At 51.2% G+C, this 24,166-nt stretch overlaps 2 long non-coding RNA genes across 2 annotated transcripts in view; one reads left to right on the top strand and one right to left on the bottom strand.

The window, feature by feature from the left end:
- The window catches only part of LOC121142006, an 88,260-nt gene that overhangs the window by 13,057 nt on the left and 51,037 nt on the right, over positions 1 to 24,166 (top strand). The window lies entirely within an intron of this gene.
- On the bottom strand, positions 6,927 to 9,568 carry LOC101824833. The gene is made up of 5 exons (XR_001197480.3): positions 8,231 to 9,568; positions 8,018 to 8,150; positions 7,808 to 7,937; positions 7,602 to 7,729; positions 6,927 to 7,519 (listed from the first exon to the last, which is right to left on the bottom strand). It is a non-coding gene; the product is annotated as an uncharacterized LOC101824833 (long non-coding RNA).

Genomic DNA, 24,166 nt, shown 5'->3' with positions numbered 1-24,166 from the left:
GCCTGGTGAGGCCAGGTGGATAGAGATAGGGGTCTTCTTCTAGGCCCAAGGCATTTTGGCTACCCAAAGAGGTTACCCAGAGGCCTACCTAGTAGCTTGAAGTCCCTTTTCCAGGAGACTTCACTAGTTCCCAGGAACCCTCTGTGAGCATCTACCCTTGATTGAGTGTAATGTAAACCCTTAATCTTTTTATCTTGGCTCTTTCCATGTCTGCCAAGTTTGGTCCATATATCACTGACACCTGTCCCCCCTGCCTTGATCATAGGTTGGCAGTCCCTTGGGCAGGGCTATGCCCACCCAAATCACCAGCAGCTGTAGTTAAGTAGTTGGATGGTGGAACCTCACAATGGGGAAGGATAACACCTGGGACTCATAGGCAGTCAGGGAAAGTCTAGAGAGTTAGTGGAGCCGTTAGCCTCGTGCGGGGCCTGTTCTGCAGCTGCACCCCCTCCTGCAGGTACAAACATAGGAGGGGGAGGCCAAGGTTGTATAAAGTCCTACAGCCTGGCCTTGACTCCGTGGCCCCCTCAGCCCCCTCTGGCCCCATGCCCACTGGGAAAACAGCTTTTTATCTCAGCTGCTTCTCATGAACTGCAAACAGCCACGTGGCCCACGGGGGCCCCTCTTGGCACACATGTACTCTGCCCCACGACCTGAGGGAGAGGGAGGCCATTCACCCTCTAGTAGGGGACAGTGATGCCTGGTGAGGGGAGGGGTTCATGGCAGGGCAGAGACAGGTCACAGCTCTAGCAAATAGAGACCACTCCATAGGGCGGGGATATGGGGAGGGATGTGAAGGGACAGGAATTGCATCCAAGGCCTTCTCATAGGGAAGCACTGTTGGGAGTTGGGATTTAGTGACAGTTGGTAGGTTCGTTCCTAGTGTCCCCCAGAGGGCTTTAGTTTGCTTTGCCAACTCTGTCTCCCTCCATGTCTTTCACCCTCATTGCTACACTCCATTTTGCCTTTCCATTCTGACCGTACTAAAATGTAGTATGACCCTTCAAGTATTCCTGGGTATGGCTCACTGGTGTTAGAGGCTAGTGGACAAGGAACCGTGGAGGAGGCAGGAGAGAGGGCGTCTGAGTCTTCTCCCTCCTGCTTTACAGGGAGCCCCAGTGCGTCTATATCTCCCCATGAAAGTATCCTAGCTTCAGGTAGGCCAGGGCTCTTTTCCCAGGCTCATCCTGTCCAGGTCCCAGATGACTCCTGGGAAATTGCAGCAACTCAGAACCCCAACAGGCATCTCCCATGATGGTGGGAGCAGGGATCAGCATAGTTTACAAAGGCGAAGAGATTCTACGCGGCTGTCCTGGGCTCTTTGAGAAATGCACCTACTCCTAGTGTTGGCTGCCACTTTGGGGATTATAGCCTCTCTGGGGAGGACAGGCTTCCTTCTGGGTCACCATTCTTCAAGTGGACACTGGGAATCAAGAACTTCAGCTCCTCCCTGTCCTGGTTGCTGGGGGGGGGGTGGACTCTAGGAGGAATAAGCAGGGCTCCGGTCATCAGAAGGGTCCTTCTAACTGCCCAGGAAGTGTGTCCTGCTCCAAGGGGAATCACAAGGCCAGGTGGGCAGAGGTGGTCATCACCTCTGACCAGCGGCCACTCTGCAAGAACTTAGGGCCAGAGAAGGCAAGTCTGTGAGGCTGACCTATAAGAGAGACCCTATAGTCTCTTTAGGGTCCTGGTCCAGCCTGAGATCTCTGCTCTGTGCTGTACTTTTAGCCATAGGCACAAACTGCAGGCTTCTATGGCCCCAGGACCTCAAGCTCCTTTCCAGGAGAGGGAGGTAGGGGTTGCACACCCTCTGGCAAGGGATGCCTAGCGGGAAAGAACTGTCCCAGGAGCTCAGGGGTGGGTGACAGAGTAGGAGGCCACCAGGACGTTATGGTGCAGCCTCCACCCCCAAGACCCTAACAGTGGGCCAGTGTGTGGGCCGACTGAGGTGGGGGCCCAGGCGGGGTCGCGTCCCGCTCCATAAACCCTGGCCAGCCAGGAAGCTGCAGACGTGGTGGTGTTGACACAGGAGTGAAGTCACCAGCAGCCAATAGGGAGCCTGTTGCGGGCTCTGTGTATACCTCCCTTAGTCCCATGGGCTCCACTACGCATGTGCACAACCTGAATGCCACCTGAATAAACCAGTCTTTCCCAGCCTTTCATGGGGCCCCACTGTTCCCCTAGGCCCCATCCCTGGCAGCACTACCTCAGGCCCTCCACCCATGTGAGGTCGTGGCACAGTGTAGAGCGGGGGCTGAGACTCGTGTTCTGAGCCATTCTTCCTCAGACGTGTGCACCCCAGAGTCTGACACCAGGCACCCGTCACTTTCTTGTCTTTTATGGCCCTGCCTAGTCAGCACTGCACCCCATGATCACTCCTGGGAGTCACCTACTTCCATCTGTCCCCTGGCCTCAGCCTATAGTGTGGAGGCCTGGCCTGATGCGTGCCCCCAGTACTTACTGTACACCCATGTCAAGAAATCTGTAGATGTTCACAGAGGCTCCCCTGTGCTCAGGCTTCTCACCGTCCTTCTTTCTAGTTCTCCCCCTAGAAAGACAGGAGTCCAGGCTTTCTCATCTAATCCCTTCTCCCGTATGGGTTGCCCACAATACCCTGACTCTGACTCTCTATAACTCTTTCCCCCTGGCTCAAGGTGAAGGTTTTTAACCAAGCCTCACTCCATTCCTTATTGAAATGCCTCTCTCATGTGACCCTAGATCCTTGGGATCTCCCATTCAGGCAGATATCTGCAGAACCAGGGGTCCAGGGGAACCTCTCCATGGGCCTGCTTCCAGCCTGTCTCTGGTTTCTGCATGTTGCCCTGTCCTTGGGGACCTCCCTTTCTCACCTATAGCTGGTTTGGGGCTTTGGCAAGTGCTCATCTCAGAGGTGTTGCACAGAAGGTGGGGGGTAGGAGCCTCCTGTGCTTGGCGCCTGTGCCTGTTTATGGGTCCAGCCCCCGCCTCGCATTGCTCCCCGTGGCCTGACTGCCTGCCCGCTGTCTTGCCAGGTGTGGGGTGATGGAGCTGGGCTCCCTAAGGACAAGGAGCACAGTGTCTGCTTTATTTGTAGGCTCTCACTGACAAGGAACAGAATACCCACAGTGACTGCTTCCAGGAAATGGCTGCGGGCGGGTGGGAGCCTGAGGGAGAGCAGGCCCCTTCCCAGCAAGCCTTTGCAGGTGGGCTTCCAGGAAGGGCCCCCGCCGGCTCCCCTCAGCCCTGGAAAGTGGCCAACAATGTCACCAGGAGAGGGGGGTGGAAGAGAAAGGAGAGGAGAGAAGAGGAGAGGAGAGGAGAGGAGAGGAGAGGAGAGGAGAGGAGAGGAGAGGAGAGGAGAGGAGAGGAGAGAAAAAGAAAGAGGGTGGGTAGCCCCACTGAGCCAGTCTGGCTACAATGCTACAACAGCCTGAGGGGAGGCCAGAGCTGACCCCAGCTCCTTCCAGAACCTTCTGTTCCCCTTTCTGGAGATTCACACAATCTAAGAGAAAGCTCTAGTTCCTCATGGGACATGCGCACGCAAGCGCGCGCACAAGAGCGCGCGTACACACACACACACACACACACACACACACTCACACTGGCACACACATATGATAAGTCTGTGAAGAGGCTGGGGTTAGGCTGGAAGGGGACAGCATTCAAGTCCAGTTTCTGGTTCTGGTTAGGCACTGGTCTGCATGACTGACGAGGACAACATAAATCTCTAGACTGAATTCCCAATCTTCTGGCTTCTGTGGAAAGGAGACCTTCCTTGTGCAGTTTGGCTGGGGGGAAGCCAGCCACTGCAGTCCATGCCATGTTTGAGATTCTGAAGGGTGTACTGCAGTCAGACCTGAAGCTCCCCTTGCTCCCCCTCTACCGGGGCCTAAGAGGTCTCCTTTCCTGCACAGTACTGGAATGTTCTCTACTCAGTGGGATAGCAAATATTCCGACTGCTGTCCCTCCCCCATGTCCATGATTCCTGCCTGAAACGTGCTCTTGGGTTAGTCAGTTCAACCTGAGACATGAAACCACAGACGCCCAACACAGTCAGACTCAAGGGTGTACTTTCCAGGAGACACTGTTCCCACACGGGCTTTGCCCACATACATCCCCACAGAAGATCCTGAAAAAGGACAGAGCCTCAGCCTCAGCTTCAGCCTCAGCACCAACCCCTGGCCAACTGGCCAGCATATAGATCCTGCCACACAGATCAGGGTATAGGTAACTACATGACCCTCAGACACACAGACATACTAACCCACAGCACATGGGTCTTCAGGGACAAACCCTGAATTATTACTGTGGCCACACCACCAGATAAGGACTCTCTAATGAGCTACTCCAGTCTTTGTCCAACCTAAACTTGTCACTGAAACATAGCTGAGGAGGGGGTTGGGTGTGTGAGGACCCCTGTAGTTCTGTGCCTGCAGAGTGGGGGTTGTGCTGGGGACCCTGGGCCCCATGAAGATTTGAAACATCTCCTCCCAGGCCGTGCAGCACGGAGCAGCCAGCCCCTCCCCACCCTCCCCACTAACCACCCTGGCTGGGGTTTGGGGATGAAATTCAAGCCCCTGTTAGCTTCTCAGCACGGGGGTGGGGTGGGAGGGTGGGGGGTTGAAAGTGCCTTTGGGTGGCAGGCTTGGAGCCTGTCTAACAGCCCTCTCTAAGCCCCTTTTCTAAAAAGCAGGAAATCGGGTTGGGCTAAAGGTAAACACATTCCAAACTGTGGGCTGATGGAGGGGCTGTGCTGACTGGGGGTGTGGGGGGCTGGGCCACCTCTGTTTTCCCAGCCCCCACCCCTGGGAGAGGCTCTTGAGGTCCAAGACTCACAGGCACACCTGTTTGCAGAGCTACAGTGATTTGGGGGCCTGCACCTTGAGGTCCTGCCCCCCCCCACATCCCCAGTCCCTCCAATTCTCTTGCAGTGTGTGTAAGGGGGGTGTGGGGGGGGCGTGCTCCTGGCCCCAGACACCAGCTTCAGAACCCTTTGCGTTAAATAAAGGAGCTAAGGGTAAACCCAGGGTAGACCCTGGCCCATGACATCCTCACCATCTGTGATATTGACAGGAATGGTACATGGAGGCGTCCATCATGGACTGGTGAGAGAGGAGAGGAGGGACAATTTCTCACTTGCCACACTAACATCCTCATTTCCCCAAATTTATCTCAGCATCTTCTGGGTAGAACTTCAGAAAGGTAATGTGTGATTACAGCACCTCACATCTCAAAGTCTGAGTACAACTCAGTTTTAGCATGCCAGGTTCTCCAGGTGACCAGGAAAGTAGGGCCTGGAGGAGGGCTCATGTCATTCCTGAACCTCCTTTCCACTCTGTGATTCTATTTCTGTGTCTCTAGACAGACTCTGAGCCATCTTGGGTGCCCTAACCCCAATCCTCAACAGCCGTCTCCTGGGCTACCTGTTTCAGCCAATATCTCTTGTAAGGCAACTTTTATCTTCTGAGCCTGGCCTTTTCAGGGTTGGATGGTCAGATATTCATAAAGGCTACAGATACCCACCACCACTAAGATGTAATATAGATAGCTACTTTGTTACTGGAAGAAGTCACATCTGGGGGAGGGGGGTTGGTTAGGAAGAGGACATGGCCTGACTAGAAGATTTTGAAATCCTCTGTGGAGATGATCAGAGAAACATCCACGTGTAATTGTACCCAGTGTGTACCTAACTACCCTGTCCTAGCACAGGGAGACCACAGAGGACCCCTTCCTAGCAAATTTGAGGGCCAAATGATGATGAGAAAAAGGGTTGTGGAGAGACCAGACCTGTGGTAAGGGCGGGGAGAAGCTGGCCCACTGCCCAGAGAGGGTATGGGTGGAGGGTGGGTGTTCCTGACAGTCAGTCCTGTCTGGTCTTTGTCAGCTGGAGGAGATTTTCTTGACTGTTGTAAGCACTGAGACTGGGGGAGGTGGATGAGGGCCAAGGACCCCCAGCCTCATCTTTAAGAGCTGCTCTTCAAGTCCCTTCCCTGTATTTGTACAGCTAAGAGTCTAGGAGCTAGGAGGCTGGTAGGAGGCTTGGAGACAGAGGGGTCAACCCAGCCAACTGCTGTCTCTGTGAGAACACTAATCACAGCCCATGAGTGCTCGCACCCTAGGAAGCAAGACCCCCAAGGACAGCCCTCCATCTACCCGTCTTTATCTCTCACCTCCCAACATCCTTGGGTATTCACTGTACCTCATGTTCTACACTGCAGATACACTCAGACCTGTGCATGTCCCTATCTCTCTGCTGTGGCTCTTTAGCTTCTACCCACAGAAGACAGCAAGGGAAGGTACCACTGTATGCATCTATCTGGGCTCCAGTCCAGAGCTCAGCAGGCTCAGAGCAGGAGGGAGGCCCAGAGGCCTTTATGTGGCTGTGGCCTCCCCAGGCTCAAGAATGGCTGCCTACCCCTTATGAGTCCAACTGCATGTCTGATTCACTTTACAGCCTACATTATGCAAGAGGGTTTGGGACTACTGTGAGGACTCAGAGTTATCCAGGAAGGACTGAGCAACAGTGTGGAATCCAGAGGTTTCTTGTTGGGGGCCAGCATCTCTCTCATTGCTGAGGATGCTCTTCCCCTCCCCAGCCCCCCTCTTTAGGGAGCCTCCTCACAGTCCTGCCTCTGTCATCACATGGCACTCTGCCATTCTTCACTTGTAATACCTACTCCTCTGCCCATTCCTCAGGGACCCTTTCATATTCATAGGCCCCCCTCCATACTATAACTTCTTGGCATGAGCCCCCTCTCTGTGTGTCCCATGCCCCCCCCACATTCATTATTTCCCATTCCACTGTAGAGGCCCTCCCCGTTCCATAATCTTCTTCATTCTGGGTGCTATATACCCCATCCCTTTTTATTCCCCCTCCCTCATTTCTTTCCTCTGTCCCCCAACTCCCCCAAGTGAGTCGCAGACATGATTCAAGCCCCTGAGACAAATGACTGTAACTGTATTTATTGATGGACCCAGGACCTCTGGTGAGGCCCTGGTGGGGAGGGACAAAGGATGAAGTAGAGCATGTTGAACATTTTATGATGGAACTGCTTCCAGACTAGGCAAGGGGAAGGCGAGGCCTCAAGCACGCGGCCACACCCAGTTGCCCCCAGACAGAGGTGGATGACAGGCAGGCACTGGGGTGGCATGGCCAAAGGGGCCCGACCATTCGCTGTATACATTCACACGGAGAGACACAAGGCTGTCTCCGTGACTCCAAACCAGTGCAAACGACTTAGTGCAAATTATATTCAAAAGGGGTGGGGAAACAGAGTCACGGATGCTTTGAGTCTCTCAAGCAAAGAAAAAACAAAAAGGAAAGAACATAGGTTTACAGGAAAGGACAGAAGGAAGAAAAAGACAGGAGGGAGATGGTGATGGATCCATCCCGGAGTAGAGGCTTGGCTCCAGGATGATGTGGGTGGTGGTCTCCCAGGCGAGGCAGAGTTGGCCATGAAGATGGACTCTCAGGGGTGGGGGTGGGTGCTGTGGGTCTGCTCTTTTAAGGTGTTGACACCGTCTGTTCCTTCAGCTTCACCTGCAGAGAGAAAAAAGACAAATGAGTGGGGGCCAGGAGTGGGAAGGGCTGGGCAAGCCTTCAGAAGGGTGCCCTGGCTCACCTTCGAGCCGATTCCTGAGGCAGTAAGTGTAGTGGTTCCGAGCACAACATACTCTTGATTCAGAACTAGACGGACTTAAAGAAGTCCCCGGATTCAAAGGCCCAGACATGAGCTGGGTAGCACCATTTCTGTGGGTAGGAGAGAATGAGGCCCCTGGGCTTGGCAACCTGCCATGCCCCACCCGAAATGGGCAAAAGAGTCCTTACCTTTCATCTTGAGGGTTCAAGGTAGGGGGAGGAGGATCCAGAGAGCAGCAGAGATGTGTTAGCTCTTTGGGAAAAGTAAAAGAACAGACGGCTTCTGCGGCAGTGTCCCACGGCGCCAGCCCATGGTGTTCTGCAAAGTCAGAATCTGGTGTGAATGGTGGGCAGCTAGATGGTTGAGTGCTCTGGCCCTGTGGTGAGGAGCATGCTCACCTGGAAGGCTGGATGACTGTCCTTCTGTCCTCTCCGTCACACCGGACCATGTAATATCTTTCTATCATTGACCACACCCGCCATCCTGGCCTTCAGTGGCTGGCAGGCACATCCACCTCTGCTGGAGACCTGGCTGTGGGAAGAGAAGAAACCATGAGTGAAGTCCACCTGGGTGGGAGGAGACTGGTGGCCACAGGCAAGATGGACACTTACCCTAGTCTCCAGTGCGAGCTCTCAGAGGCACCGATCACCGCTCCGTCGCTGCCCGCAAGGCCCTCCTTGGCCGCGGACTCTGGAGGCCAGTGCCTCGCTGGCTCACCACCCCAGCTGCTTTGCCTCGCTCTACCTGCGCCCCAACCTCCCTCCCTAGAAACCTCACCCATTCTGCCCCGCCTGCCTCGCCTTGTCTGGCTTCATCCTGTGCCCTTGACTCCCCTGGAAATGTTCTGTCTGTCATGCCAGACCCAGGGGCTGAGCGGTTAGGGCATACAGTGCACCAAGTCCACTGTGGGCCCTTTCCGCGCCAGTCCCTGGGCCGCAGTGCCTCGTGGGAATGGTGTGTCTGCAGGCTGGACCCGCTGCAGCCTCCTTGCTGTGAAATCCCCCTGGAGTCCAACACCCGCAGCCCCCACTCCCCTCCTGGTGATGCCCTGCTATGTTGTCCGCACTGCCTTTCTTTCCCGCTCTCCGGCCCTCGAAGCTCTGGCGTGGCCTTGGAAAGCCCTGCCAGAGCCACTCTTGAACCTGCTTCTAAATGAATCACGGTGGGTGGGATGTGGTGGCGGCTGGGGACCCATCTGTGTCTTGTGACCCCATCTTACCCTGTTTGACCCCAGCCTGGAATGCTTCTATTCTTGCTGGATCCATGGCCTCTGCCACTGTCTCCAAGGTCACCTATCACCTCCCTGGAGTCAGCAGCCTCAGTCTTTACTGGCAGCCCTGCGCCCTCTTCTTTCTCCCCTCTAAATGCTCTGTCCACTCCGGGGTGGCCAATGGTCCCCCAGCCTTGTTCTGTCTCGGCTCCCCCCGAGACGATGTCTCCTTTGCTAACTGTCCTGCCTCTCATGTGCCAGTCTGCTGGGAGGCCAGACACTTCTTCTCACCGGCCTCGCTCTCTAAACCTTCTCTTAGAAGGTCAGTGCAGTGAGGCCCAGAGAGAAGAAGGAGACTCACCTGCCCGGCAGAAGGCGTTCCTCACCTGCCCACCGCTGCCAGCTACACCTCCACTGCCAGGTCTGGGGTCGAACCCTTCCCAGCAGCTCCCCTTTATCCGACCAGCCGCCACGTCCTGTAACCAAAAGTGACCGGGATGAATGTCTGGCTCCCCATTCCTCACCAACCCTAGTTCAGGCCCCTTAGCCCCACACCGATGTCTTCAACCTCAGCAATGCCTGGGAACTTCACCATACTCCTCCCAGGTCCCGTTGCCTCTGTTCTGCCTGAACTAGCCCCTCTTCCCTTCACCACTCCTGCCAGACTCCAGATGCCGAGGTGCTCCTCGGCCCCACACAACTCTCCTCCAGCACCTCATCTTCCCCAGTTTCCCCCGTAACCCCCCACCCCCACCCCCCACCCCCCTCCCGCACCCGGTACTTCGGGCCCCCTAGCCCGGGCTTTTTCTAACTGGAGTGGCCCCGCCCAGAATTCCCGCCCCTACTTCGTCAGCCAATCAGTGCAAAGCCCCGCCGGGGCCCCCGCAGGGCCCACCTCCACCCTGGATCGTTCCAGCGCACGTTCGCCTCACCCCGCACCCGCACCCGTCCTGAAAATTCTCCAAAGACAGCCTCACCATAATTCCCACTTTGAATCCCTTAGACAGGGCCTGGCATTGTACCCAAATGTCTCCCTTTGGGTCGAGAACTTACAGCCTCCTAGCCCACTGGCGCCCTTCATAGAACAGTGGTGCCCCGGGCACCTTGCCATGCTAGAGCTGCTCATGATTCAGCTTGTATGGTGACCACGACAGGAGTATGGGGGCAGAGGTTTCATCCTATACTGCTGCAGAGCCGGTGAACAGCCTATCAATGGCCAACCCTCAGCCTTTGTCCCTGTCTGCTTGACTGATCTTGCCTGGACACAGTGCTTTCAACGAGGCAACTAATTTGGGCGCTCGTCACCATCCGTTTCCTAGCCATCAGGTTTACCAGTACTTTTTAGTGATGAATCCTATTAATGATCTCACAGCCTGGCCTCAGTCTCCCCAGCCAACCAGAGACACATCATGGTCTCCCTACAGAATGAGGACAGGAGAGATATCCAGTCCCTCTGGCCACTTGGAGTATACTATTGCTCTTGGCCTCTGTTGAGAGTTCTGGGGCTCTAACCTATAGGGTCAGCACTCAAAAATCAATGATATTAGAAGCATCAGAGAGTAGGGCAGCCCTGATGGAAGTGACTGGAACTCCAGATCTGAGGTGGACCCCAGGATTGATCAGTCATAACAGTTTGGCAGGTCCTCAGGTATGCAAGGTGTAATATCTAGTGCCTTGACAGTTGAGTGCTGATGTCTAACTCTTGCTGTAGGTGACCCCAAATTTTTACTGTGAAAGCTCCAGTCAACTCCATGGGTGGACCCCAGGCTATGATACTAACAGACACCCCCAATTTTGTCATAAGTAGATCCCAGCCTCTGTTATCTTGGAGCTGTAATGTGAGCCTGTACTAATTGCCTCATGGCTGTAACTATCCCTACACCCTTAAAAATGATCCTTTTCAGAGATTGGTATGTAAGAAGGAAGAGAATGACCCCAGAAATCCTTCTATGTGAAGCTTAAGAGTCCTGGCAGCACCAGCAGAACCAAGACTGAGGTTAGCCACCTTCGGATGAGCTGTTCACTGGACAGGCAGCAGTCCATGAACCCCCACATTGCTTCAAACAAATCTGGGTACTAACTCTCCTTCTAGCCCCCACACACAGCACTGTGACACTGTGACTTCTCGCTATAGTGCTATAGTCCTTAGTGACCTGGGACATTGCCATGGTTGAACCCCAGTCTCTGCTTTCACCACTATCCGATGAGAATTGTGGCAACCTGCAATATGTGCATCTCCCACCCATAACCCATTATGTTCCATGCAGAGATTGAGCAGATTTGGTTAGTTTGTGGGATCCTAAGATATAAGGGGATCACTTTATAAGTCACAAATGTCTGACCTCTGTGACTCTTGGTAATCATTGAGGCAGAGAGCCTTTACATAGTCACGGGCGAACCCCAACCTTTGCCACCCCTGGATGCCAATGTGTAGGACTGCACTGCCACCGCGCGGCAACGTCTGTCTCTCTAGCCGCAGCCAATTCCGCACCGTGTGGGGAGTGAGCCGACCCGAAGGGCGCGATACCGAATCAGAACTATTCAAGAAACGCATGTCCTATCGTCGTCCCATGGCCCTCATTGAATGCTAGGGCTGAGTGATTTGGACATTCCACAGGTGAACCCCAACTTTCGTTCCCTTGTGCCGAAATGTGTAGGACTGTACTGTCACTGTGCAGCGGCAACATCGGTCTCTGTAGCCATAGCCAATGCTGCGCTGTGTGGGGAGTGAGCCATCCCGAAGTGTGCCCCAATACCTAAACAAAACTATTAAAGAAATGTGTGTCCTACCGTCCGATGGTCCCCATTGAATGCTAGGGCTGAGTGATCTGGGACATTCCACAGGTGAACCCCAACTTTCGTTGTCTTGTGCTGAAATGTGTAGGACTGCACTGCCACCGCGCGGCAACATCTGTCTCTCAGCCACAGCCAATTCTGCATTTTGTGGGGAGTGAGCCGACCCGAAGGGCGCGATACCAAATCGGAACTATTCAAGAAATGTGTGTCCTATCATCCCATGGCCCTCGTTGACTGCTAGGGCTGAGTGATCTGGGACATTGCCACAGCTGAACCCCAACTTTTGTTGCCCTATGCCAAAAAGTGTAGGACTGTGCTGCCTCCGTGCAGAGGCAACATCTGTCTATCTAGACAGTGATACAGGTGAACCCCAACTTTCATTGTCTTGTAGCAAAATGTGTAGTAGGACTGTACTGCCACCATGCAGGCAACATCTGTCTCGCTAGCCGCAGCCAATTCTGCATTTTGTGGGGAGTGAGCCAACCCGAAGGGCGCAATACTGAATCAGAACTATTTTAGATATGCGTATCCTACCGTCCCATGGTCCTCATTGAATGATAGGCTTGATGATCTGGGGTATTGCCACAGGTGAACCCCAACTTTCGCTGTATTGTGCTGAAATGTGTAGGACTGCACTGTCACCGCGCGGCAACATCTGTCTCTCAGCCATAGCCAATTCTGTGCTATGCGGGGAGTGAGCCGACCCGAAGGGCGCGATACTGAATGAGAACTATTCAAGAATTGTGTGTCCTATCGTCCCATGGCCCTCATTGACTCTAAGGCTGAGTGATCTGGGACATTGATACAGGTGAACCCCAACTTTCATTGTCTTGTAGCAAAATGTGTAGTAGGACTGTACTGCCACCATGCAGGCAACATCTGTCTCGCTAGCCGCAGCCAATTCCGCACTTTGTAGGGAGTGAGCCGACCCGAAGGGCGCGATACTGAATCAGAACTATTCAAGAAATATGTGTCCTATCGTCCCATGGCCCTCATTGACTGCTAAGGCTGAGTGATCTGCGGTATTGCCATAGGTGAACCCCAACTTTCGTTGTCTTGTACTGAAATGTGTAGGACTGCACTGCCACCGCGCGGCAACATCTGTCTCTCTAGCCGCAGCCATCTGCATTTTGTGGGGAGTGAGCCGACCCGAAGGGCGCGATACCAAATCAGAACTATTCAAGAAACGTGTGTCCTATTGTCCCATGGCCCTCATTGACTGCTAAGGCTGAGTGATCTGCGGTATTGCCATAGGTGAACCCCAACTTTCATTGTCTTGTAGCAAAATGTGTAGTGGGCTGTACTGCCACCGCGCGGCAACATCTGTCTCTCTAGCCGCAGCCAATTCTGTGCTATGCGGGGAGTGAGCCGACCCGAAGGGCGCGATACTGAATGAGAACTATTCAAGAAACGTGTGTCCTATCGTCCCATGGCCCTCATTGACTGCTAAGGCTGAGTGATCTGGGGTATTGCCATAGGTGAACCCCAACTTTCGTTGTCTTGTACTGAAATGTGTAGTGGGACTGTACTGCTTCCGTGCAGCAGCAACATCTGTTTCTGTAGCCATAGCCAATTCTTCACTTTGTGGGGAGTGAGGCGACCCGAAGGGCACAATACTGAATGAGAACTATTCAAGAAATGTGCGTCCTACCGTCCCATGGCCCTCATTGACTGCTAGGCTTGATGATCTGGGGTATTGCCACAGGTGAACCCCAACTTTCATTGTCTTGTAGCAAAATGTGTAGGACTGCACTGTCACCGCGCGGCAACATCTGTCTCTCAGCCACAGCCAATTCTGTGCTATGCGGGGAGTGAGCCGACCCGAAGGGCGCGATACTGAATGAGAACTATTCAAGAAACGTGTGTCCTATCGTCCCATGGCCCTCATTGACTGCTAAGGCTGAGTGATCTGGGGTATTGCCATAGGTGAACCCCAACTTTCATTGTCTTGTAGCAAAATGTGTAGTAGGACTGTACTGTCACCGCATGGCAACATCTGTCTCTCTAGCCGCAGCCAATTCCGCACTTTGTAGGGAGTGAGCCGACCTGAAGGGCGCGATACTGACTCAGAACTATTTTAGAAATGCATGTTCTACCCTCCCATGGCCCTCATTGTATGGTAGGGCTGAGTGATCTGGGACATTCCACAGGTGAACCCCAACTTTCGCTGTATTGTGCTGAAATGTGTAGGAGTGTACTGCCACCGCGCGGCAGCGTCTGTCTCTCAGTCATAGCCAATTCCGCGCTGTGTGGGGAGTGAGCCGACCCGAAGGGAGCGATACTGAATGAGAACTATTCAAGAAACGTGTGTCCTATCGTCCCATGGCCCTCATTGACTGCTAAGGCTGAGTGATCTGTGGTATTGCCATAGGTGAACCCCAACTTTCGTTGTCTTGTGCTGAAATGTGTAGGACTGCACTGCCACCGCGCGGCAACATCTGTCTCTCAGCCACAGCCAATTCTGCATTTTGTGGGGAGTGAGCCGACCCGAAGGGCGCGATACTGAATCAGAACTATTCAAGAAATGTGTGTCCTATCATCCCATGGCCCTCGTTGACTGCTAGGCCTGGGACATTGCCACAGCTGAACCCCAACTTTCGTTGTCTTGTAGCAAAATGTGTAGTGGGCTGTACTGCTTCCGTGCAGCAGCAACATCTGTCTCTGTAGCCATAGCCAATTCTGAGCTTTGTGGGGAGTGGTCCTCATTGAATGATAGGCTTGATGATCTGGGACATTGATACAGGTGAACCCCAACTTTCATTGTCTTGTAGCAAAATGTGTAGTAGGACTGTACTGCCACCATGCAGGCAACATCTGTCTCTCTAGCTGCAGCCAATTCTGCATTTTGTGGGGAGTGAGCCGACCCGAAGGGCGCGATATTGAAGCAGAACTATTCAAGAAATGTGTGTAGTACAGTCCCATGGCACTGGCCCTCATTGAATGGTAGGGCTGAGTGATCTGGGATATTCCACAGGTGAACCCCAACTTTCGTTGTCTTGTGTCGAAATGTGTAGCACTGCACTGCCACCGCGCTGCAACATCTGTCTCTCAGCCATAGCCAGTTCTGCACTGTGGCAGGAGTGAGCCGACCCGAAGGGTGCGAGACCGAAGAGATGTATTCAAGAAATGTGCGTGTCCTATTAGCCCACAGCTCTCATGAATCATTGAATGCTAGACCTGATGTTCTGGGGCAAATCCCCATGTGAACCCCAAATTTTGTGATCTTTGTGCTGAAATGTGTAGGACTGTGCTGCCTCTGCAAGGCGACTTTGGTCTTACCAACCACAGCGGATCCTGTGCTGTGTAGGTTCTCATCCAAGTTCTCTGGTTTCAAGGTGCTAATGGGACCATTCCAGCGTGCACATATCTTAGCATCCCTATAATCTGTATTAGGTTTGGATGACCTAGGACATTGCTCGGAGTGACCCCCCACCCAGTTGACTGCATTTGGGCTACAATGTATAAGAGTATGCTGCCACCGCGTGCGTCAGTGGCCGTTTCCCTGCACATATGCTTCTATGCCTTCTGATAGTGAGCCACACTGGTTGGTTTTGGGGTCCAGAGAACAAAGGGACCCCTCTAGAAACACAATTATCCCACCCTTTATGACCTTTATCAAACACTGAGGCTTTAGGGTCTTGGACATCGCCACAGGTGAACCCTAGGTTTGGCTGTTGGAACTTGCTGCGGGCAAAACCCATCTTTTGCTGCCTCTGGGCAACAATGTTTAAGACCACACTGTCACAAACAAGGCAATTTAGGTCCTTTCACTCTTAATGGCTTCTGTGCCACCTAGTATTGAGTCACGTGTATTGATTTATGCACTGATTTATGGAATATGAGGCCAAAAAAGACCCTTCTGGAAATGCACAAGAGTCCTGCCCTCTGATGAGTCTTGCACAGAGGCTCGCAGGGGCAGTATACAGGTGAACCCCAACCTTTGTACCATGTGTAGAATTGTGCAATTTTGGGGATCTGACATATCTGCAACTGATTTTGGGCTCAGCTGGCACCCGAGGCTTTAGTTCTGCAGCTCCCAAGCTTGTGATTGGGCTCTAGTGATTGGAGAATGCTTAGCTTCTAAACTGTATGCAGCTGTGCTCCTGCCTCATTAGCACCTGAACTCCTCAGTTAGCATCTCAAAGGCTCAATTGACTGCCTTTGTTGGCTTTGTTATTGCTGAGAGAGTCTGGGATGATCAGGGCTGGAGTGAAGTGTTCTGATTAAGTGATTGCTTAGAAGATGTTGCATGTCAGTACCAAGGTTCAGGATTTGAGGACTGTGATTTGTGGGGTTGGCACTGTGATACCTACAACACATTCCTGATTACCACACACAGTAGCAATGCCTTGATTTCCACACTATAACCCTGACAGCCTCAGAGCACTATAGGTCAGATGCCTGGTATGGTTCACTCCTCCTGGTATAGTCAAAGATCTTTGGGACTGATTGCATTACATCCAACCACCAATGTGAGGGAAGTTTTCATGGGTGAGCAGAAGGACTCCCTTGGGTGGGCTAAACTCCTAATGGCACTTTTGCACGTCTCCAGGATGGAACCAGAAGCTAGGCGTGCCTTTGTCATTTTGGGGACTACTGGGGCTTGCACAATGAATGGAGATTTTGAGGACTCTTGGGATTAAGTCTGGTCTGTTCTGGCCATAGTAATAGGGTGTGGGATTAGGGACTAGATGATGGCTAGCAGCTGGGGGGTAATTAGACCTAACTGAAACATGGTACTCTAATGGGGGGTCAGGACCCCATGGGAACCTAATCTGAGCCCTGCTATTGGATATGGAGCTTTGTCTGGTGGTGGAGAGAGCCCAACTTCATTGAGACAGGGGTCAGATTTCATCTTACTGACTATCCAAAAGAATGAGGACAGAGAGAGTGGATGAGAGACATCCTGGGGAACCTCAAAGACATCCTGGAGAGCCCTAGTCTCTTCCAAGGACATGGCCATCACCTAGATCCTAACCTCACACTATGAACCCTCTCAGTTGGGAACCAGCTCACATCTTTCCCTTCTGGGCACTATCACCATACAGAATTAAACCCCACAATGTGTCTCTCAGACCACTGTGAGCATGATGATATCATGTAACACCTGGACAGAGTGTTGTCACTTGGACAAGAAAATGTATATAGGTGCAGGCATTTGGACAGCTACATGAGGTTATCACTAGTGATATAGATGGGAAAATGGTACAGAGGGGTCACATAGATGGGACATGGGGCACAGACAGGGTATAGGCACAGAGGTGTCACATAGATGAGATAGGGACACCAGAATCTCACTTAGACAGGGCATGGGGCACTGATGTGGCACCTGGATAGAACATGGACACAGACATGTCATCTGGATAGAACATAGATACAAGAATATTATCTATATGAGATATGGGTACAGAGATATCTCTAGAAGGAACATGGATACAGAGGTACCACTTAGATGGTACACAGGCACAGAGGTGTCACCTGTATGAGACACAGGCACAGAGCTATCTTTTAGATGAGACATGGATGCAGAGATGTCATCTATATGGAACATGGCATAGAGGTGGCACCTGAATGAGACACATGCACAGAGGTATCACCTGTATTGTCTTGCATGTGACAAAAGCACAAAGGCGTCTTCTTGATGGAACATTGGCATAGGGGTTCCATGGGACATGGACACATGGATTCCACAGGACACCAACAGAGTTGTCACCTTGATTGTATAATGGCACAGAGGTGTCTCCTGGTTGGTATACAAATACAGAAGTGTCACCTTGATGGGACATGAGCACAGAGGTGTTACTGGGCTAAGGCAACTATCTCTTGGATGGTCTATTGACATAGATGTCATCTGGAGGGGATAATGGCACAGAGATATTACCTGGATAGGACATGGACACTGAGTTGTCTCTAGGATGACATATGGACCCAGAGGCATAGATATATTATCTGGAGGGGACATGGGTACAGAGGTGTCTCCTGGATGGGATATGGGCACAGAGATGTCTCATTGATGGGATACAGACACAGAGGTGTCTCCAGGTTGAGATACGGGCACAGAGGCACACAAGTATCATATGGAGGGGACATGGGCACAGAGGTGTCACCTGGATGGGACATGGGCCCAGTGTTATTATCAGCATGAAGATATAGGCACACCCCTGTCTAAGGATGGGGACAAGAGTACCATGGTGTGAGTTGGATAGGGACAACACATAGTGTATCACCCAAAGTGGATTGAAGATGCCATCTATAAGTCAAGGAGACCTAAGAAGAAACCAGCCCTACAGACATGGACACCTTGACTTTGGCCTTGAAATCTTAGAGTACAAAGAGAACTGATTTTTGTGTTGGAAGACAGAGTCTTTTGTAGCCCATGTTGACCTCAAACTAGCTATGTACCAAAGATGACCTTGAACTTCTGATTCCTGCTTCCATCTCCTAAGTATTGAAATCATAGGTGTCTAGTTTATGATTCTGCTTTTCAGAACATTAGGTTCTTATCTTTTCTTACAGCCCCTGGTCAACTAACCTGGCTAAATTAACCTGGAGGGTGGGAGAGTCTGATGGTTTAAATAAGAATACCTCACATAGGTTCATAGATTTGAGTGCTTGGTCACCAGGGAGTGGTATTATTTGAAACAACCAGGAGGTGTGGCTTTGTTGGAGGAAGTGTGTCACTGGGGGTAGGCTTTGAGGTTTTAAGGGCCAGAGCCTAGCCCTATAGCTCTCTCTTCCTGCTGCCTACGGATCTGAATCTGAATATAGAACTCTCAGCTACTATGTCTGCCTGCATGCTGCCATGCTCCCCACCATGACGATAATGGACTAGACCTCTGAGACTGTAATCAAACCCCAAATAAATACTTTCTTTTACAAGCGTTGCCATAGTCATGGTGTCTCTTTACAGCAATATATCACTAATACATAGAGCAACTGCTAAATGTGCATTGAAGGTGGTTTCTAGATGTTACTGTAGCCCACATGTGCTGTGGCAGCCTCTTGCTGCTCTAGCCAGCGCATTATCTCATGTTTGCCCTGCCGCTGGTATTGCGGCTTCCTCATGAAAGGTGCTAGCTTGCCTTGGCTACCCTCACCCTGTCTTTAAAGTATATGTAGGTATCATGATATTGCTGCAAGTCAGCACAAACTTGGACTTAAAAAAAAGCAGGATTTTATTCTAGCACAACTCTGGAGACTACAAATCTAAGATCAAGGTGTCCTTTCAGAAGGCTTCCAGAGGGGATCTTTCCTGCCCCTTCTAAGCTCTGGAGACACTAGATGTCCTTAACTTGTGACAACATTCCCCAAATCTCTGCTTCTTTTCCATGGAAGCTTCCCCCTGTGTGTCTCTGTGTCCAAGCTTTCTGAGTACAGACACCATCATTGGATCTCTCATCCAGTGTGGATCAGGAAGGATCATTGAGCTACATCTGCATAGACCTAATGTTCAGGTGAGAGCAGACCTGAATTGGGACATTTCAATGCAATCCAAAATAACAAGGAACAGACATAAAGTTGACTGTTCACATGGGTTCTCCCATGTCCTTATGATGTCCCCATGGCCTGTTCCCTCTCCTTTTGGGGGACGTACTTCTCTGTGCTGTGAATATATGTTTCTCTTATTGGTTGATGAATAAAGATTGTCCTTCACAATTCTTGCTTCATCAAAAAGTCTGCCAGACATTCTGGGCCTATAGGCTGAGAAGGGATAACCAACGTTACAAAGGAACTTTGGGTGAGTGTCCAGGCAGTTAGATGTCTCTGTCAATTCTAGAGTCTTTGATGGAGTTGAAGACAGATAGTTATGGTTACGGTTTTTCTTAATTATGATAAAAGATAAGTTATGTGTAAAACTTTAGACTCACAAAGGTAGGATAGATGATGAAATATTTTCTTTAAATTTTGACAAATATAAATGGACTAAATATTGTAACTATAATTCTTGCTTGATAACTGTTTTGTCATATATAATTTTACTGTGTTAAAATTAAAACCTTCCTTTTTATTTAGACAGAAAAGAAGAGATGAGGGGGTGTTCTTCTATTTGCTGTGAATATATGTTTCTCTTATTGGTTGATGAATAAAGTTATTTTGACTAATAGGCAGGATTTAGCTAGGTGGGAAATACAAACAAGGATAAAGAAAGGTAGTAGGTGGAGTCATTGAGACACTACTGGGAAGATAGGATGCCCAGACATTCTCCAGTAAGATAAGGATGTGGAAATACACAGATTAATAGCTCTCAAGAGAGAGATAGCCAATAAAAAAACCTAAGCCATTGACCAAAAAATTATAGATATTAAGTCTCAGAATAGTTATTTCATAGTGGCTGCAGGGATCCGATTATGTGGAGAGAAACTGGTCCAATGGGACTAAGACTAGATGGAGAAAATTTCAACATTTTCCTGCATCTTGCCCATCTCCTTCTTAACTTGTTGACTTCAGAACCTGAGTAGAAGTCTCCCACTGACAGCTTAGCACCATGGCTTCCTCATTTCTGGTTTGACCCTGAGCACTGTACTCTGTTTTGCAGCCATCATGGGTATCTCTGGATGAGTCCTGGCAGGCATACTGAGTCTCCTACAACAGAGTGGGTAGACACAAAACATGATAGCTATTCCCAGAAGAGAATTCTGGAAAGATGAGGATGGAAACTGAGGAGGGAGCTGAGCATGTTTGAGGGACTGTCCTCTGTGGCTCCTGGATATGTGGTGAGTGTGAGTTTTACAGTTACCACTTTGAGGTCACCTATACATGATGTCTCCACTGTTTTGGCAACCCTGACTGCTATCTGTCTCTGCCCTGCAGCCCTTTGTCTGGCCTCTACTGACCCTCTGGTTTCTTCTTTACCCTTCCTTATCTATTATAATCCATTTCCACAGCCTCATCCCTCTGCTCACTGTTTCACCTCTGGCGTAAAAGACATATGAGCATCATCTTTGACCCAGTGATGTCACCATCCACAAGAACCTGAGTTCTTATTCAGGGACTGAGAAAACATACACAGACCCTGACCTCAAAGATAAACTATGTGGTTTCAGGGGTCCTCCATCACTCTTGTAGACTGGCCTCACCAGGTGAACCAGGCTCTCATCCAAGTTCCCTTGCATCATAGAACCACCACTATCCCATGAGCTATCATATAGGCCAGGAAGGTAAAGAAAGCTTTTAGGATAGGTAGTAACTCATCGACCTTGATTTCTAGGGACAGAGTGGGTGCTGACCCACATCTACATGAGGATAGTAATTGAAGAGAAGAGACCTCAGTACATAAGGGGAGAAGCTGGCAGATCAAACAGTCAAAGGACTCCAGGCCAAATCTAGTCTTGTGACAGTGACCTCTTACTCACCATTTAGCAAAGAAAGGTACTGGCAAGGGGATTTGAATACCCCAGCCACAGCTTTAGGGACCGGTGATGGACTGAGTGAATCAGATGGTGCTTAGAGAAAGAAAAATAAGGTCACCCAGTCTGGCTAGGTAGAGGATGCTGTCCTGGTTTGCATTCAAGAGGGAACAAGGGCCTCCTTCCTCCAGCCTTGTGGATTATTCCTGGCTCTCCTGGAATCATCTGGAAGTTAATCCTTTGGAAAACAAATATTTCAGAAATCTCAACAACACAAGCCCTCCAAGTGAGAGCTGAGCAGATGGGCCAAAAGGCCTGGAAACTCTCCCCTACACCCAGATGCTTAAGCCCCCCAAACCTCAGCAGTGTCCATGGGGGACGCAGACTATGGCCAGGAAAGTGTCAGAGCCGCCGGCCACCTGCCTGGGCCTCACTCCTGGGTCCTGTCCATTCTGTTTGGCAGCTTTGACCATTGACAGGACATTCCTGAAGGCTGAGGCTGTGCACTGGGGGCTGTTGTTAGAAAGGCCAGAGGAAGGTCCACTGTCACCCTGGGGCCCTTGATGTTCTCTGGCTCTTCTGCTTTCCCACATTCTCCTCATGGCTTGGGGATTCATCAGGAAGTAGGACATTTCCCTTGTTTATCTTCCCAAAGTCCATGTTTAGGGGCTCATCTGGTCTTTACTCTGTGTGACCATCCACCGTACACTGGTATCTATTTGGACTGGCTATACCCATGCCCACATGTCCTTTTGTGGATAGGGCCCCTCTTTCCCATCCCTTTTCATTGGTCTGGGCTGTACTTGAACCACCTAGTTGAAAGCTTTCAGAGCACAAACTTTCTCCTTTCAACCTCTTTTCCCAGAAGCACAGTATGTATGACCCAGCTACAGAGTCCTGCTGCTATAAGTCAAGGGTACTTACCATCCCCAGCAGGTCAGCTCTATTTGCAAAGCCCAGGAAGCCATCATTGTGAATCTAGCAGAAGGTCTCATGGGATAGATGAGAGATAAAGGCTTAGAAGTGGAAGGTAAGGCCATGAAGGGCTCTCAAGGACCCACTCTGTGCTGTGTCCCCCTGACTAGGCATGGAAAGCAACTCACAAGTGGCAACACAGGCACCTGCTCTGGCTTTTAAAGGTTTCCAGGAGGATCTTTCCCTTTCTCCTATCTGCCCCCAGAAGGAAGGGCATATTGTTCAATGATCCCAGAGTTGCAGAGCCACAAGATGGCAGGAGCCTGGGACTTCTTTATATACCTATTACTCTTTAGTGATGACCTCCAGAGCCGTGTGTTCATGGGTGTGTACCTCACTGTCTCATCAGACAATAAGGGGAATTTGGGGGCTCAAGAAGATAGAGGGACATCTGGTTCCTCTACAAACAGGGGAGTACAAGCCATAGACAAGGGTGGTATATGGCATGTGTGCACTGGGGTGTCTTTAAATTCCTGTTGATGTAAACAGGAAAGGGTTGGGCAAGGTTGGGGAAGGAGGACCCTGTTGGGAGTCCACTATTCTTATGACCTTGTTGATCTGGAGGAGAGCAAGCTCACAAGCACACAGTCCCCATTCCTACCTTGAACCTTGGATCTTGATCCCAACAGACCCAGATCCTCCTATGTCACCAGAAATTGGGACAATCAGGAATAGGGGATAAGAAGAGAGTGAAGGAAGGTGATGGTAGGGGGCTTGGGAAGGGGGTTTGTGGTGTATGGAGCCAATAGTGTCTGTCTTAGGGAACATGCAGGCCTGTCCTTTATCTCACCCCTCATGCTACATATTTCCAGAGAAATCATTTCCAATTTCAAAGGCTCCATGGAGGCGGATTTTTCCATCTGGGCTCTGCTGATGAGCTAGTTGGAAGGAACTTATGCGTTCACTCACTTCCCTCATCCGAGCCTCATGTGGGGACTGGGAGGGGAGGCAGGGAGCCCATGGTGCCTGGGAGCCCCTCAGACCTTGGAGGCAGCTGATGGCTCCAGTCCCTTCCTGGGCGGGTCTCCACCTGGCTGGTGCTATAACTATGAGTCAGGGGTCTGGATCCCCCCAGGAGACCAGCAGGATCCGGGCAGAGGGGCCTTGTCTCTGCACGTGCAACTAGTTCGATGGCCTCCCACCCCTCTCCTGGGTCCCCCTCACATCCTGCTCTGGCGAGACTGTTTCCCACACTGTGGTGTCCAAGTGCTCAGCCCACACTCAGCTCCCTCCTTCCCCTGGCTGAGGAGATGACTGACTGCCTGTCTTCCCACCAAGGCTCCCGCGCTCCCCGCCCTGGACCTCACCCTTGGGGCCCTGGAGAGGAGAGAGCTCCCATTGCCTGCCCCTCTCAAGGCCTAGCTTACTCAGCTCCAGTCTGGTTTCTTCCTCAGTGGCAAGTGGCCTCTGTGACACAGATCTGTTGCCCTTGCCCTTCTCTGCTCCTTGTTCTCTAGTGTCTGTGGGTATCCTGCCCAACCCTTTTCTAATGTGGTACTTATCAGAGTAAAAAAAATCATGAGATACCCTCCACCCTTTTTTTTTTCTTTTGGTTTTTCGAGACAGGGTTCCTCTGTGGCTTTGGAGGCTGTCCTGGAACTCGCTTGGTAGTCCAGGCTGGTCTCGAACTCACAGAGATCCGCCTGCCTCTGCCTCCCGAGTGCTGGGATTAAAGGCGTGCACCACCAACGCCTGGCTTTCCCTCCACCCTTAAACCAAGAAGGTGAAACTCAAGCCCCCAGTTCTTTGGGAGGTGGCTATAGTTGGATATAGCAGTCCCTGTAGAGGTAAGTTAATATGAACTCTCCAGAATAGGCACTAATCCACACAACTGTGCCCTTACCAGGAGAGATCATGACACAGATTTGTAGGGGGCAACCAAGGGACGTGGGGGATGGCACCATTTTGTAAGCCATAGAAGAGCTATGCCAGCAACCCTGCAAATTTGGGCTTCTAGCTTCCAGGACTCAGGCAGTAGCTGTTGTTTAAACTGCTTAGTCTGCACCGTTTTGTGTAGTAGTCTGAGCTAATGAAAAATAGTGACATTTCTGCTCTGCCTCAGTTTCCCATCTCTGGTCTCCTTTGCTTTCTTGCCACCACATCCCTCCTTCCCAGCAAGAGCTCACCGCATGCACTCTTGCTCTCCAGCCCCCACTAATCTTGCCTGAGTGATCAGAGTGTTCTTCAGCCTGATTCCTAAGTCTGCTGCTCTTGGATTC

Source organism: Mesocricetus auratus, unplaced genomic scaffold, assembly GCF_017639785.1.
Source record: "Mesocricetus auratus isolate SY011 unplaced genomic scaffold, BCM_Maur_2.0 Super-Scaffold_4256, whole genome shotgun sequence".
NCBI classification, from domain to species: Eukaryota; Metazoa; Chordata; class Mammalia; order Rodentia; family Cricetidae; genus Mesocricetus; species Mesocricetus auratus.
This window is presented reverse-complemented; position numbering and strand designations above follow the sequence as displayed.